Here is a 16041-nt window from a genome sequence, read left to right on the forward strand (position 1 = left end):
TCATGGATATCTCCCATCTATAGAAAATCAAATAGGATTTGTTTCCAGAATTTGTGGATATACTGTAGGTTCAGACAAAGACAGCCTGGAAGATTCCACATGCTTGAGACAAACTGGGCCCTTCTATGGATGAGACCAGCATAGGCTGGCCACCCCCAGAGGGTGAGGGTGGCCACACAGGGCCCTGGCCTTCATATAGACCCAGGACACTATAAATGTCACAGCTGAGCCAAGACATATATGTCGATTCTAATCTTCTAATTCATCCCACCTTCCCTTCCTCCCCTATTGTCCTCGTGTCTGTTTTCTATGTCCTCATCTCTATTTCTACCCTGCAAACAGGTTCATCGGGACCACTTTCAGGAAAAAGAATCTTTGAACACAAATAGATCACTGTTTTGGAAAATAACAACACTTCATTACTCAAGAAGCACCCCTTCACCGCCTGCCCCCCCGACAAGCTTTACTTTAAACCAGTGCTTTAGAAACCTGAAGTAGTGTCTGATATGGTAAATTTTAGGCAACTTAGATCAAAGAGGGAATTACTCAAGACCATGACTGCCATCAGTTCACACCCATTGAAATATTTCTAAATGCAGAAAGGGCATAATCTTTGAACCTGATTTTGCAAAACAAACAGGCCAACTTGGAAGAGGGCCTTCTGCTCGGCGTATGCTAGGCATCCAGAGCTGCTTTTGCAAACATACTCTCGTCCCTTTGGGCCAGAGCAAGTGGTGCTCGATAGGACTCATCTGAATGACAGTCAATGGGAATGCTTGCAACAGGTTCTATCTCTGTCTCACCCTCATGGTCAGTCTGCTTCTAAATCCACCTTTCCTCAGGAGCTCCGTATACAGAGCGGCATGGGTGGGGAAGGCTACGGGAAGGAGGGGTGTGGCTCTGCAGCCCTCAGAAGAGCCCTGTGGCCAGAAGCTGTGCCCAGAGGCCCTCCAGGAGGGGGGATAGCAAGCTGGAGCTGGCGGTCAACCCAGGGATACCTGACGCTCACCACCAACCTTTCCCAGCATGCAACCCTCTTGACATCCAGAAGTGCAGGTCTCTGTGAAGCAATCAAGAACCAGAGAGCTCAGGGACTTTCCTACTGGTCCAGTGGTGAAGAATCTGCCTTGCAATGCAGGGGATATTGGTTCAGTCCTCCCTGGTCAGGGAACCATGTGGTACAGTCAAAAACTAAATAAATACAAATTGGGGGGAGGGGCGGTGCTCAGTCATGTCTGACTCTTGTGATCCCATGGACGGTAGCCCACCAAGCTCTTCTATACATGGGATTGCCCAGGCAAGAATACTGGCATTGGTTGCCATTTCCTTCTCCAGGGGCTCTTTCCAACCCAGGGATTGAATCCACGTCTCCTGCTTGGCAGGCAGACTCTTTACCACTGAGCCCTGGGGGAAGCCCCAAATACAAAGACATCAGTTTCTAAAAAAAAAATTAAGATGATTGTGTTCCCAGTTAACACAGCCTTCCAAAGAGTTCACAGATGGCAGAAATAAACTGCAAGGAATCTCCTAAAAGAAACTAAAGACATTCATCCATAAGGCAACTCCACGGGTCCCCTTCTCTGCCCACACTGCCCTCTAGGTAGGAGGGAGGGGATAGTGATTGCTCCTGGTAGGTTCTGGGCCCTCTAGACTGGCCTCAGCCATGGACACATGGGGAGGCGAAAGGATCACAGCTCTAGAACCAGAACAACACTTCAGGGAGGTCCCTGAGCCAGAGGAGTCTCTTCCTCCCTACAGCATTGCTCTAACACTATAACACGAACAAGACACAAAAAGCTGTGGGTACAGGCTATTAAGGGCGTCACGATCAGAGTTAGTTATGGGCTGCTGCGTCACACTGATTACAGTGATTACTGCAGGAAACTGAATTGTGATTTGCTGCCAACAGATGAAAGCACTAAATTACAAAATCTGGAGCAAATGACAAATAGAAATATTGAACAAAGAAAGTCTACGGGCGGATGTGAAAGTGGCCAGCCATCAGCCCAAACCAGGAAACCTGGCCCACATGGGATTGTAAGACAAACAGGCTTCTGTGCTGCACTGTCCTAAATCCCCTAAGAACACGAAACCAGGTCAGAAGTGGCCAGAACTCTGGAGCCCGGCTACCCACGGGAAGAATGCACACACACCCACAGGCACACACACACGGAGACACAAACACACAGCCCTTCTGCTATGCTTTGTCAGATGCGTTAACTCCCAAGAGGCTCTCAAAACACTCTAACAGCTGGAGATTTGCAAGAGGAGATTCATGAACAGTAGAATTTGGGGAAATTCCGTCAAGGAAATGCTGGTCTGCTGGCCTTCCCAAACTCCGTACAAAAACCCAACACAAATTGAGGTGTTTGGTCAACCTGCAGAAACTCCTGCACCTGCAGTGCAGTACCCCAGGGTGGGCCTTTCAGGTGGGTCTACCTGGGGGAAAGAAACAGGAGCATTTCAAGTGGGCAGAAGTGTGGTTTTCAAACTTTATCTGTGAGCATGAGCAGCATGGCCCATCTCATAATCTCTTCACAAGATCCCAGTAATTACAGGTAAGAACAGAGGTACACTGGATGAAGTGGGATCTCAGGGCAGCTGGCTACTGCCTCCCCTCCAAACACCTGAGACATCTATGTCAATCCTAGGGTTCCACAGAACAGCGTTTGAGAACTGCTGGTCTAAAGTGTGCCCAAGGTGGCAGGGCAGTCCAGAAGAACAAAAAACATTGGGGGCTTTTGAAACAATCTCTGTAGGGCAGTGAAGGCAGAAATGGGTCAGCAGGAGGTCATGAGGGACGAGCTGATGGGGAGTTGAGAGTGGCAGAGGTAGGCTGCTCATTCCCCAATGTATCGGTGGAAAGAAGGCAGCAGCTGGAGAAGGATGAGGAATTCCACAAGGGTGTCCAGACTTCAGGAATCCAGGAGATGGAGGAGGGGGAGGGAGGGGCCCATGTGAGAAGGACAAGTCCCTCTGAGACCTAAGGGAAGGTCAGGGATGTGGGACCATGCCAGGGATTCCAAGGTGGAAGGTTGAGGGCTTCCAGGCAGATGGCTCAGGCATCCATCGGGGCAGGCAGGGTGCTGGCAGAGCAGAGAAGGAGCTGTGCCTAAGAATGCCTCTATTAGCTCGAAGTGTAGGCTCTACTGTGGGGCTACAGCATGGATTCCTAGTGGCCATTCTCCACTTTAATTTTACAAACCACTTCCTGTGGAGGAAGAAAGGGCAGGCTGGCTCATGGCCCTCTGTTTGAATAAGAAACAAGAACCAGACTGAAATTGCAGTCGCTAGTGCATGCATGAGTGCATGCTCAGTCGCTCAGCTGTGTCCAATTCTTTGCAATTCCATGAACAGTAGCCCACCAGGCCTTTCTGTCCATGGGATTTCCCAGATGAGAATACTGGAGTGGGCTGCCCCTTCCTTCTCCAGGGGATCTTTCCGACCGAGAGATCTAACCCATGTCTCCTGCCCTGGCAGGTGGATTCTTTACCACTGAGCCACCTGGTAGATGTCGACCCAATTCCCAGCTCATATAGATTCAACTGGCACGAAAACATGGGTGCCATTTTTGAGTCTACCAAGACCACTCCCATAGAGACCCATTCATTGGTGTCACCTATCCTGAAAATGTATTTGTAATTATAGAAACTGCAACACAGGCTGGGAAAAACAAAAGCAGAAAACCATCACCTGTCATCTCAAAGCTTCTGCTACTTTTCCTAGCAGATCCAATTCTGCTATGCCCTGCTTTGAGGAAACCTTATATGTGAAATTCATCACTAAGCTAGAGAGAATATATGTACATTTTCAGAAAAATGTTTGCCTATACAAAAAGGGGAGTCATATTACCAGGGATTAGCTCTAGGGTTGCTTGAAAGAGTAAAGTCCAGTGTTCAAGATATGTCTTTCAAATCAAGCTCAGTGATGGAATTATTCACACTGTTCATAGCCTTATTTATTTTGGACAATTTGAGACTTGGGCCAGAGCTTTAACTTCCAGGTTCTGGTTCAGGTTCTGAAGAAGTCTTAAAGGAAGTCAACGTGATTTTTTTTTTTTCCCCACAAAATGCTTTTTTAAAAAGCCCTTCAATAATGCCTTTCCCCTTTATGCCTTTCGTTCAAATATCTCAACTGGTCCTATCTATTTGGGAATCTCACAGAGATGGTGTAGACCTTTGTTCAAACCTTTCAGAGACAGGAAAGAAAAGATGGGGACCATTTAGACTGATTGTAGAAATGCCAAGAAGTCAACTGATAGTGAATGAATCTTGTCAGCTTAGAGATTCAGCCATGCAGAGGGGATGGAGAGGAACTCCACTATATCTTGTTAAAACCTCAAGTCTCAGGTATAAGAATGCATGCTCCCCAATTCTCAGGGGCAAATGACGTTTCCTGTTATAATTTGTTTGGTTGTTTCAGTGGGATTTTTCTAGCGAGAGTTTCTTTAAATTTTTTATTTTATATTGGAGAATATTTGATCAATAATGTGTTAGTTTCAACTGTACAACAGACTGATTCACTTATACACATAAACATGCATCTACAGTATTCGTTCTCAAATTCTTTCCCCATTTAGTTTCATAACATTGAGCAGAGTTTCCTGTGCTGTACAGTAGGTTCTTCTTGGTTATCCATTTTAAAAATAGCAGTGTGTACATGTCCATCCCAAACTTTGAGAGTTTTTTAAAGTTCTCAGATCACTGTCTTCCGGTTAACAAGTGTCAGGCTATACAGTGGTCTCTGTTTATATCCAGTTTCCTTTCATTTATTGCCAACTCCCCAGTAATGGCCTTAGGAGGGCAGAGCTATATTCTCCCCAAGTCCAAGGAGATGACAAACACACCCAAATGGTAACGATGGCAAATGAGTTTTATAAATAATGCAGAATTTGAAGCATCTGGGAAAAGTGTGCTATTATGTGAAATAAAGTTAGAATTCCCTTTTTGAAGGTGGGATCATATGTATTTTTAATTTTCCTACCATGCATAGGCAGGTTTCCCAGGTGTCTCAGTGGTAAAGAATCTGCTTGCCAATGCAAGAAACTTGGGGCCTCTCCCTGGGGGAGGAAGAGCCCTAGGATAAGGGAATGGCAACCCACTCCAGTATTCCTGCCTGGGAAATCCCATCGATAGAGGAGCCTGGCAGGCTACAGTCCATGGGGTCGCGGAGAGTCAGACACAGCTGAGTACACGAGCATGCACCACACACAGGCTGCCTGAACTCACTCACGAAAGGTGCTTGTTTCACCGTAGAAGAATAAAAGTGATGGAAAGGTATTTCTGGGGGAAAAGAAAGACGTGCAAACTCTGGAGTTCACAAGTGATGACTTACACACCTGGGGGCAGGAACATCTAAGAGGTGAGTCTCTGCCTCACCTCAGCACCAGGGAGGAGGGTCAGGTCTCTGCCTTTATCATAGATGTGTGAGTGGCCGGGACAACAGGCGTGGAAGCACCCTCAGGCGGCCCACAGGGTCACAGTGGGGAGAATGCATCTGGGCCTTGCGGGAGGACAGTCTGCAGGCTCTGAAGTGGAGGAAGAGCCTTTAAGCCTAAGGGTCCGCCATGAGTCCTGCCTTGAGTGACACCTGTGGCTTGGCTCCAGTGTGCAATGGCTGATGGAGACGTGGGTTCTCTTACTTCTGTTCTCTTCCCAGATGTTAATGAGAAGGCGCGATGGCCTTGCTTACTCATTTGAACCCTGGCCATTTATGCAGTGGCTTGGCCGACTCTCGGCACTTGGAGTGGTTTAAACGGAGGGTCAGACAGAGGCCTTCCCAGCCCGGCCCTCTCCTGGAAATTCTTATGAACATTTCCAAGAATAAGAAGAAAATCATGCCTGCTTTACTGAGGGTGAGAGAAAGAGCTTAGGCCTTGTAGTTAGGAATTTGGCATTTTCATCCTGGCTCAGGAATGTTCCCTGGGCAGGTGTCCTTAGGCATATCACTTAACTCTCAGAGCCTCAGTTGCCTCATTTGCCAATGGAAGGGAATGTCACCATGAGTTAGTTGTGAGGGCCATTTAATGAGCTCACACACACACACACACACACACACGCACACACAGACACACACACAACATGGCAACACCATCAATGCCCACATGGTACAGAGCAGACATTCAGTGACCAGCCTTCATCTGCAACTGGGAACACCAAGGCATCTCAAAGCCACATCACACGTTCATCATGTCAGCCCATAAAATAAACCACGAGAAGAGTCTGGGGTACTGATGGGTCCTCTCTTCTCCTCTAAGCTGATGGTGACAAACACAGATGGAGAAAGAAGTGTCCACTTCACTCAGACTCCCTGGTACCAGCTCCTTGGAAAATCTTTCAGAACACTACTTGTCCCAACCTAAGTGATGAAAGCTGGGCCCATAGGTAGGACCAATCTCTTCTCCCAGAGGTTCGGGGGGGTCACTTTCTGAACTGGGGGCAGGGGGGCTGATTCACTCTGTCCCATGTGGTCTACTCACCACACAGGAACTGAGAACATTAAGTGCCCCCTCACCTCCTGCAAGCTCAAAGAGGTCAGAAGAATCAAAGATGAAAGACAGGACTCACTTGCTGGTCCAATGGTTAAGAACCTGTGTGCCAACACAGGGGACCTGGGCTGGATCCAGGGTCAGGAAGATCCCACGTGCCTCGGAGCAACCAAGCCTGTGCACCACAACTACTAAGCCTGTGCTCTAGGGCCCAGGAGCCCCAATGATTGAGCCCATGTGCCGCAACTACTGAAGTCCACACACCCTAGAGCCTGCGCTCTGCAGCAATGAAGCCATCACAGTGGGACGCCTAAACACCAGAACTAAAGAATAGCCCCACGTGCCACAAATAAAAAAGGCCCCATGCAGCAACCAAGACCTAAAATGGCCCAAAGCAAAAAAAAAAAAAAAAAAGACAGTGAGTCCTTCCTATGTAGTAATGGTATTTCACATTATTAATGAAGTTATAAATCAGTGAAATGAGACCGGGTAAGGGCCGCTCTGTGGAGGGAAGCTGGCCAGGCTGCTGATGTCAGAACAGGATGGAGGCAGAGGCTGGTGTGGACACCTCTCCAGCCCCCAACACAAACAGAGGGCAGCCATTCCAGATGTATGGCTGGGGACACAGTTGGCTCCAAGTGCCAGCGGGGAGAGGAGGAGAGGACCAGAGTGACCCACAGGATTCTTGACGGCAGACAGCAGGGAGGCCAGCCGGGATGGACAGAGGTGTCTTGCCTGCCAGCAGTTTCCACCGGAAACTTCAAAGATGAGAGCCTGAGGTGCAAACAATAAAAGACCTCGTGCCTCCAGAGGCGAAGAGTAGGTGAAAGGGAGCAAGAGGAGGAAGAAGCACCAGCAGGAGCGGGTGGCCAAGCCCGAGTCATGAACTCCTGCCCGGGACACTTGACTGGAATCCGCTGGAGGTAAAGCAAATATCACTCACTTCCCTTCTCCAGTGCCAGGCAGACATCACTAATCAAACAGCACGCCCTTTCTCAGGGACCACGAAGGTGTCAGTCACAATCCTCCCTTGAGTTGATATTGAAGGACGACACCTGATTGCTACCCCAGGCCTAGAGGAAAGACCAACAGGAGGGAGTGTGCCACACCCTGGGTGTGCCGAGTCAATGCTCACATCGGCCTCAGCTGTGTCACGTCTACACTAGAATCTTGCCGTCTGCACACTGGTGGTTGAATTTCAACCCTACTGCTCATCAGCCGGGCCCTTCTTTCTCTGTGAGGTCAGGACACGTCCCAGGTGTGCGTGAGAATTCCCACACCTGGCCTGCTGGTCGTGCATGTACGAGATGTTCAAAGGGGGTCGGCTGTTTTTCTTCTTGTATCCATCATTTCCCCTCTGAAGCCTCACTCATCTCAACTCAGACCGAACACACAACTCACCGAGCATCCTTATCATCTCCCTCTCTCTCTTGCTCTCTCTTTTTTTTTGTAGATTTCTTAGTTTTATTTATTTTTAATTGGAGGATAGTTGCTTTACAATATTGTGTGGGATTCTGCCATACATCAACATGAATCTGCCATGATCAACCAACTCATTGGAAAAGACTCTGATGCTGGGAAAAACTGAAATCAAAAGGAGACGAGGGTGGCAGAGGATGAGATGGTTGGATGGTATCACCAACTCAATGGACATGAACTTGGGCAAATTTTGGGAGATAGTGAGGGACAGGGAGGCTTGGCAGGCTATAGTCCATGGGGTTGCAAAGCGTCAGACACAATTTAGCGAATGAACAACAATAACAATACATATGTCCCCTCCCTCTTGAACCTCCCTCCCACCTCCCACCCTATCCCTCCCCTCTAGGTTGTCACAGAGCACTGGGTTTGAGCTCCCTATATCATTCAGCAAATTTCCCATGGCTATCTATTTTGTGCTCAGTCATATCTGACTCTTTGAGACCCCACAGACTGAAGCCCACCAGACTCCTCTATTCATGGAATTTTCCAGGCAAGAATACTGGAGTAGGTTGCCACTTATGTATATGTTTCAGTGCTACTCTCTCAGTTGTTCCATCCTTCTCTTAATAAAAATTATTGTTATTGCATTTTTTGGCTGTGCTGTCTTCATTGCGGCAAGTGAGCTTTCTCTAGTTGCAACACTTGGGCTTACTTGCTCCATTGTATGTGGGCTCTTAGTTCCCTGACTGGGGATTGAACCCAAGTCCCTGCATTGGAAGGTGGATTCTTAACCACTGGACCGCTAGGGAAGTCTTCTCTTAATAATTACCAAACCTGCTATGATTAACCCACATATGGCTTAGTGGGGGGCATCTCAATGGCTCAGATGGAAAAACTGCAAGTCCTCACGTCTAGTCTCAGGAGACCCCAGGTGATGGGGGGGGTGGGGTGTGGGTGTGCGGATTATAGAAGAGGGCAGGGCAAGAAGAAGGCTTCTTGGAGAGTCAGCCTGGGACTGAGAAATCAAGCAGGGTTCCCATTAGGAGGCCTCTGTGGTTGCCAGTGGGATCCTGAGATCCCTTCCCTGTCCTGAGTAACTCTGGCCCTGGGATGGCAGGTTGGCCCTGGGATGGCAGGTTGGAGTCCCCTGGCTGAGGGCATCATCTCCAAAGGCCCTCATACAGGTAGATGCTTTGCTACTGGTCAATCCTCTGGGGAGTCCAAGTGTGTCTGAAGTTGGCTGCCATCAATGGAACGGCTTGTACTTAGCTCAGCGGGAATTAGCACATACAAACGTCTGGAAAACCACACAGGCTGGCACTCCCCAGGGGCGTAAACACAGGCACACTCTCGCTTCAACAAGGAGCTCAAACAAACTGCTTTCCCCAGTTCCCTTCCCAGAATCCTGCTCTCTTCCATTCCAACATGTGCAGGAAGGGTGCTCGCGGGTTGTTCTTGTTGTTGTTCTCATGCGCAAGATCACTGAAGCCCAGGGAGGGTACACAATTTTCCTGCAATCATACCATCAGTTGGTAGCCCAGCCAAGACTGGATTCCGGACCCCCCCAACTCCCAACTCTCAGCGCCATGTTCTCTCTGGGTTTGATGATTTCCCAAACTTGGCTCTGCTTCCTGACCATCTGTTTGAAAAGCTGAGGTGTGAGGTGCCCTGTGTGGTGGCAGATGGAAGTGGATACAGGCACAGAAACCAGATGGCACCAGGCGGCGTGGAGGGATGCTCTCAAACTGGAAGTGTCCTCACTGTACGCCACAAACAACAAGGCAGGAGGAGATAAACTAGACTGTTTGCCAAGCAGCTGTGCTAGCTTCTACAAACACTGTGCTCCCTTGCAGTGGCCTTCACTGCTGGGCAGGTGACTCTTAAATGCGGTGTTGACTCTACTAATGTCAGTCAGAGCTTTCTGCTCTGTGTGTGTCCACCGTCTCTTTCGTTCTTCCAGTGGAAAACTGAGGATGGAGACATGGGGCTCATACAGTCACCACAAGAGCCAGTCAGAGGGAGCTTAAAAGGAGGCTCACGAGACCCACGTCAAAGGGAACTTTGCCTCTGTTTCAGAGACCTGAGGCCTGGCTCAGAATGGGTTTGGTTTGGAAAGGGGCAGAGCTGTGCCTGCACACACGAGAAGACCATCAAAACAACATGAGGTCATCACAAACATCAATCACCCTCACTTCCTGCGAGGGCTCAGAGGTGGTGGCCCCAGGGGCAGGCAGCAAGGAAGTACATGTATTCAGCCAGGAACCACTCGGGGAGCCAGGCCTTGGGCTCGGCTCTGGGACTGAAGGGAAATGCACTGATCAAGGGCCTCTCAGAGCAGGGCAGCTGTGTACAAGGAGTGTCAAGTTTCAGCCATGTCTAGAAGCATCTGCCAAAACCAACCAGACACTTCTGAAGGGGCTCTCAGACCCACTCCATATCAGAGACAGGAAAGATGTTGATAAGTTAGTATACCTTCACTGGTTTTCCACTTGAGGACGAAATACGATCCAATCACCGGACCAGAGTCTCAAGGTACAGTATCCAGGAGGAAAAGGAAACTGGCTAAGTCACTCTCCTTGGGCCCAATAACAAATGGTCTTCCAACATGGTGGTCTCTAGCAAGCTCGAGAGTTATCAAGAGCTCCTGACTTGTAGCTTTCCCAATCCCATGGTGAAGCAGAAACACCCACCTGGGGATTCCCCTCAGAGGCCCCCTCAGGGGACCCCAGAGCTCCACCTCAGGTTAGTTCTCTCCTCTCAGCCTCAATTCTGTCCCATGACCCACGGTCATGTCAAAGGGAGCCCATGAGAGGATGTTCCATAGAAAGAAAGGAGGCCCATGGGGATATAAGTGCCCCTCTTCTTCCCACAAGACTTCATCTTCACTCTTCTCACTTCCCTGCCTCACACCTTGATTAAGACTTGTCATCCTGTCTTCTTGGATAAAATCTGTTAACTTTATCTCTTATAGAGCCCTCAAATCTGTCTATTTTGACTCCTTGTTATTTTTATCTGGTTGACGGGAAAAAAAACCCTCCAATTTGGGGTCCCTACCATTATTGACCCTCTCCCATCCAACCCAGGTGGCTGCCATAGTTGTCTTTCTAAAAAGCAGATGTGATAGAACCTCCCTGGCAGTCCAGTGGTTAAGACGCCATGCTTCCAACACAGGGGACATGGGTTCAATCCTTGGTCGGGGAACTAAGATCCCTCAGGCTGCACGGCCAAATATGAAAAAACAAAAAAGAAGCAAATATGCCCATGCCCTTCTTTTGCTCCAACTCTTTCCATGGCTCTCAGTTTCCTATGGGTCATAACTTGTTAGCATGACCCTTTATAATCTGGCCTCTGCTCACCTTTCTGGTCACTAGCAACACAACACTAGTGTATGAAACCACTAGGAGTAAAATAGAAACCAAGCTTCCTGAATACAACAAGCCAGGGAAGAACGAATATGGTCTTCCATGCTCTAGCCACCTCCATTCTCGGTCACGGTCAATGGCTGTTTCCCTGTGAGAGGATGTGCTCCGAGGGGCCAGCGGATGGGTGAGGTTCATCACTAAGTTCTGAGCAATGAGCACAGAGCTCAGGGCACAGTAGGCATCCAACTGGCTGAACAGAACTCTGGAAATTGAACAGCTCCTTTCCAGCTTTCTCGAAGGTTTCACATCTTTATGTTGAAGACCTAATTCAACTCTTTCTTTTGGCTGAGCCCCTGTGGCTTGTGGGATCTTTCTTAGTTCCCCAACCAGGGATTAAACCTGGGCTGTGGCAATGAAAGTGCCAAGTCTTAACCACTGGACCACCAGGGAAGTCCCTAATTTAACTATTTTGAAGGAACTCTTGTATTCCATACTCTGTGTGTGCATGCATGCCAAGGTGTTGCATTCACGTCTGACTTTTTGCAACCCCATGGACTGTAGCCTGCCAGGCTCCTCTGCCTGTGGAATTCTCCAGGCAAGAATACTGGAGGGGGTTGTCATTTCCTCCTCCAGGATATCTTCCTGACCTAGGGATTGAACCTGCATCTCTTAGGTCTCCTTCACTAGCAGGCAGACTCTTTACCACTAACACCACCTGTCAAGCCCCCCAAACTCTGTATCATATACTTTTACATCATTAGCTTATTTAAATCTCACTACAACCTTGTAAAGTGGGTAATAGTAACAGTAAAATTGTAATATCCAACATTCATTGAGCATTGCCGACACCAACAACTGTCCTAAGTGTTTGCATGTTTTAATTCATTTACTGTGTGCAACAAACTAATGGGTTAAGTACTACTGCAATCTCCACTCTATGAATGGGGAAACTGGGCAGCAAAGGGTGAGAGACTTTCCCAAAGTTACCTAGTTCTCAAGTCCCTGGAAATCAAAGCCAGACCTACCAGTTTCCATAGCCTATGCCTTTGGTAACAATTATCACCCCATTTTACAGATGAGGAAACTGAGGCTCAGAAAGTTTAGGGAGTTGTTTAGGATCACACAGCTGGTGAGTGGCCTAGCCAGTCCTCCCAACTCCACGTCCCTTGCTGAGGTCCACCACTACCCTCTGAGTCAAGTGATCAGAACTGAGGTTTGGGTGGACCTAGGAAAAAACACTGACCCATGGAAAATCAGGTTCCCAAGATAAGAAGACCCCGGGAGAATGTGAGAATCTGTGAATACAAAGGCTGCACTGTTCTGCCAGCCCTTGAGAAATTTATGCAGGCCAGAGGAAGGAGGACTTCGGTTCTGCATGAATTTTTTTGGCAGCTGGGGAGACATGTGACTCACCGTATTTATAAGGAACAGGCTGCCCACTTTCCTCCAACCCAGTCTGGGGAACAGCGCTACCACGGAATACCACTGTCCAAGAGAATTCCAGATTAAATAAAGGAAAATCAATCAGGGACAAGGAACACACACATACCACACACACACAGAAAAAATAAGTGGCATGTTTTCGCACAGCTCCAAAGATTTCTGGGAAGGTCCAGAGTAGGAGCTGTGACTTTAGAAAAGGAAGGGTGAATAGCAGTAAGAGACAGGCTTGATGAAGCTTCCCTCTTCCTGTACCACCATGCTCTGCAGTTTAGGATGTCCTCAATCCAGTTCTTAGGCTCCCAGCCCAGGGTCCTAGACTTGCCTCTGAATCCTGACCCTGCTCTAACATGACCAAGTCATTCAACTTGATGAACCTCAGTTTCCTCATCTGCAAACAGGATAACCGAGACCTTCAGCTCAGAGCTTGTTATGAGGCTCAATGAATAATGTACCAGAAGTGCCTTGCACAGATCTATAAATAGTACATAGTAAGCACTCAATAAATATTCCTCTCTTCCCCTCCCCACCCTCTCTGTAAGATCCTTTTCTCTCCCCCGTAAAATAATAAAATAGGCTGACAAAAAAATCTAGATGGTCATTCTCAATGACTCATGCCCCAGTTTCTTGTCATAAATGCTATAGAGCAGCAGTCCCCAACCTTTCTGGCACCAGAGACCAGTTTCGTGGAAGACAATTTTTCCACAGACCGGGGGCGAGGAGATGGTTTGGGGATGATTCAAGTGCATTACATTTACTGTGCCCTTTATTTCTATTATTATTACATCAGCTCCGCCTCAGATCATCAGGCATTCGATCTCTGAAGTGAGGGACCCCTGTAGAATAAAGGAGGGAATGTACACAAAGTGTTTCAATGGCTCCAGTGAATATAAATTTGAAGATTCTCACCTTGGCCCCCACTCCAGGTCATATCCTGCCATGAACAATACATAAATGGGTAGGGCAAAGGACCCAGATGAAAAGTGATTTCTGAATCGCAGCCACTGGCCTCCTGAACAAAGCAAACATAAGGCGAGTTGAACCCAGCTTGACAATCTGGGGCCATCACTAAGAGCGACCATCACTCTGATTAGGACCCAATCCTGCCAGGAGTGGGAGCAACTTCTTGGCTCACAAGCCTGCAGATTTCAAATCCTGTACTGCTACACGGCTTCCTGAGGTCCTAACCACACAGTGACAGCCATGGCATCTTTGCAGGAAGGGAAATGGGTGAGGCCGGTTTAAGGATTATATAATCCTCCATTTTTGAAAAATACGAGTGGGTATTTTTGGAAAAGAACTGGCTGGGTGAGTTGTTGAGTAGCCTTTCTGGAGAGCCCGTGGAAACTCAGAAAATGGCTTTCTCTCTGAGTCTCTAGAAAGATGTTCACCCAGTGTCACCAAAGAGGAATGAAGATGCCCACATGAGGCTGAACTATTGGAGAAAGGCACTTTACTTTGGGGCTAGGCACTGTAGAATTGATGCTATTAAATTGTGGTGCTGGAGAAGACTCTTGAGTCCGTTGGACTGTAAGATCAAACCAATCAATCCTAAATGAAATCAACCCTGAATATTCACTGGAAGGAATGATACTGAAGCTGAAGCTCCAATACTTGGGCTACTTGACACGAAAAGCCATCTCATTGTAAAAGACCCTGTTGCTGAGAAAGATTGAGGGCAAGAGGAGATGGGGGAGACAGAGGATGAGATGGTTGGATGGCATCACCAACTCAATGGACATGAGTTTGAGCAAACTCTAGGAGTCAGTGAAGGACAGAGGAGTCTGGCGTGCTGCAGTCCATGGGGTCACAAAGAGTCAGGTACGACTTAGTGACTGAACAACAACAGCAACAGGGGGACATAGGGTGATCCTTTATAAGCTCTGGACCGGCTTTGGAATTCTCACAAGGGAGTGGAGTTTGGAAGCCATCCTTTGGCTGAAATCTCTGCATGCAATGTCTACACCAGCCACTGTGAAACACTTGTGTGTGCATGAGTGTTAAGTCACTAAGTCATGTCCAATTCTCTGTGACTCTATGGACTGTAACCCACTAGGCTCCTCTATCCATGGGATTCTCCAGGCAAGAATACTGGAGTGGGTAGCCATTTCCTTTTCCAGGGGCTCTTCCTGACCCAGGGATCAAACTTGCATCTCCTGCATTGCAGGTGGATTTTTTTTTACCACTAGCATCAGTTGGGAAGGCCCATGAAGCCCTCAGAGGGGTACCACTGATCCAGAATGACAAAGGCCCGGCAACTGCTCCCATGCCCTACTTTCTGTTCCCATCTTAGACATTACTAACTTAATTCCAGCTCTCCTTCTGTCTGAGCCCCTGACCCAATCTTTTGACACAACTCTTCCAGAACCCACCAGCGTTCACTAGGAGTTGGCATGAAGTGACACTTCTCCACTCTCTCTGCAACAGCTCATGAGCTACATTGTAGCTTTTGTCTGGATTCCTGCTGTAGGTATGGACCTCTGTGGGCATAGCTGAGAAACTCTGACATTGGGTGGATGCTCCCTGAAGCTTACAGGGTTTCTATTGTGATACAAACACAGGAGGTCGAAGCATAGATTCGTTGCGGGACAAGTATGCAGCACTTTGCCAAAATTAAAACCAGTGCAGGAAACCTGGGTTCAATTCCTGGGTTGGGAAGATCCCTGGAGAAGGGAATGACAATCCACTCCAGTATTCTTGCCTGGGAAATCCCAAGGACAGAGGAGCTGGTGGGCTACAGTCCACAGGGTCACAGAGTTGGACATGACTGAACTACTAACACTTTAACTTTTTCACAGAGTAAGACAGATAACCTACAAGGACCTACTGTATAGCAAGGAGAACTCCACTCCATGTCCTGTGATATAGCAGGGAAAAGAGGGTGGAACGACTTGAGAGAGTAGCATTGGCATAGATGCACCACCATGTGTGAAATAGATGGCTGGTGGGAAGCTCAGTGATGACCTAGAGGGTGGGACTGGGGAAGTGGGAGGGAGGCTCAGGAGGGACGATATAGACATACACGTATATGTATATATACGTTCACTTCGTTGCTCAGCAGAAACCAACACAACACTGTAAAGCAATTATCCTCCAACTAAAAACTTCAAAAAATATTCTGTGATAACCTACACAAGAAAAAAAATCTGAAAAAGAATGAACATACGTATAACCGATTCACTCTGCCGTATACCTGAAACTAACACAACATTGTAAACCAACTGTACTCCAAAAAAAATCGAAAAACAAACAAAAAAAAAACCTACCCACAGACACGTTTGCCTCTCCTTTGGGTACAGGGTAAGTTTGGGCTTTCCTGCCTGCTGTGAATTT

General features: G+C 48.0%; 1 protein-coding gene and 1 non-coding gene across 2 annotated transcripts in view; both read right to left on the reverse strand.

Moving 5' to 3' along the window:
* Positions 1-16041, reverse strand: part of CEMIP (cell migration inducing hyaluronidase 1) — a 160766-nt gene that overhangs the window by 105958 nt on the left and 38767 nt on the right. The gene's annotated exons all lie outside the window — the stretch shown is intronic.
* TRNAE-UUC (transfer RNA glutamic acid (anticodon UUC)) lies at positions 11647-11718 on the reverse strand. The gene has a single exon. It is a non-coding gene; the product is annotated as a tRNA-Glu (tRNA).

Source organism: Odocoileus virginianus, chromosome 16 (genome assembly GCF_023699985.2).
Source record: "Odocoileus virginianus isolate 20LAN1187 ecotype Illinois chromosome 16, Ovbor_1.2, whole genome shotgun sequence".
Lineage (NCBI taxonomy): Eukaryota > Metazoa > Chordata > Mammalia > Artiodactyla > Cervidae > Odocoileus > Odocoileus virginianus.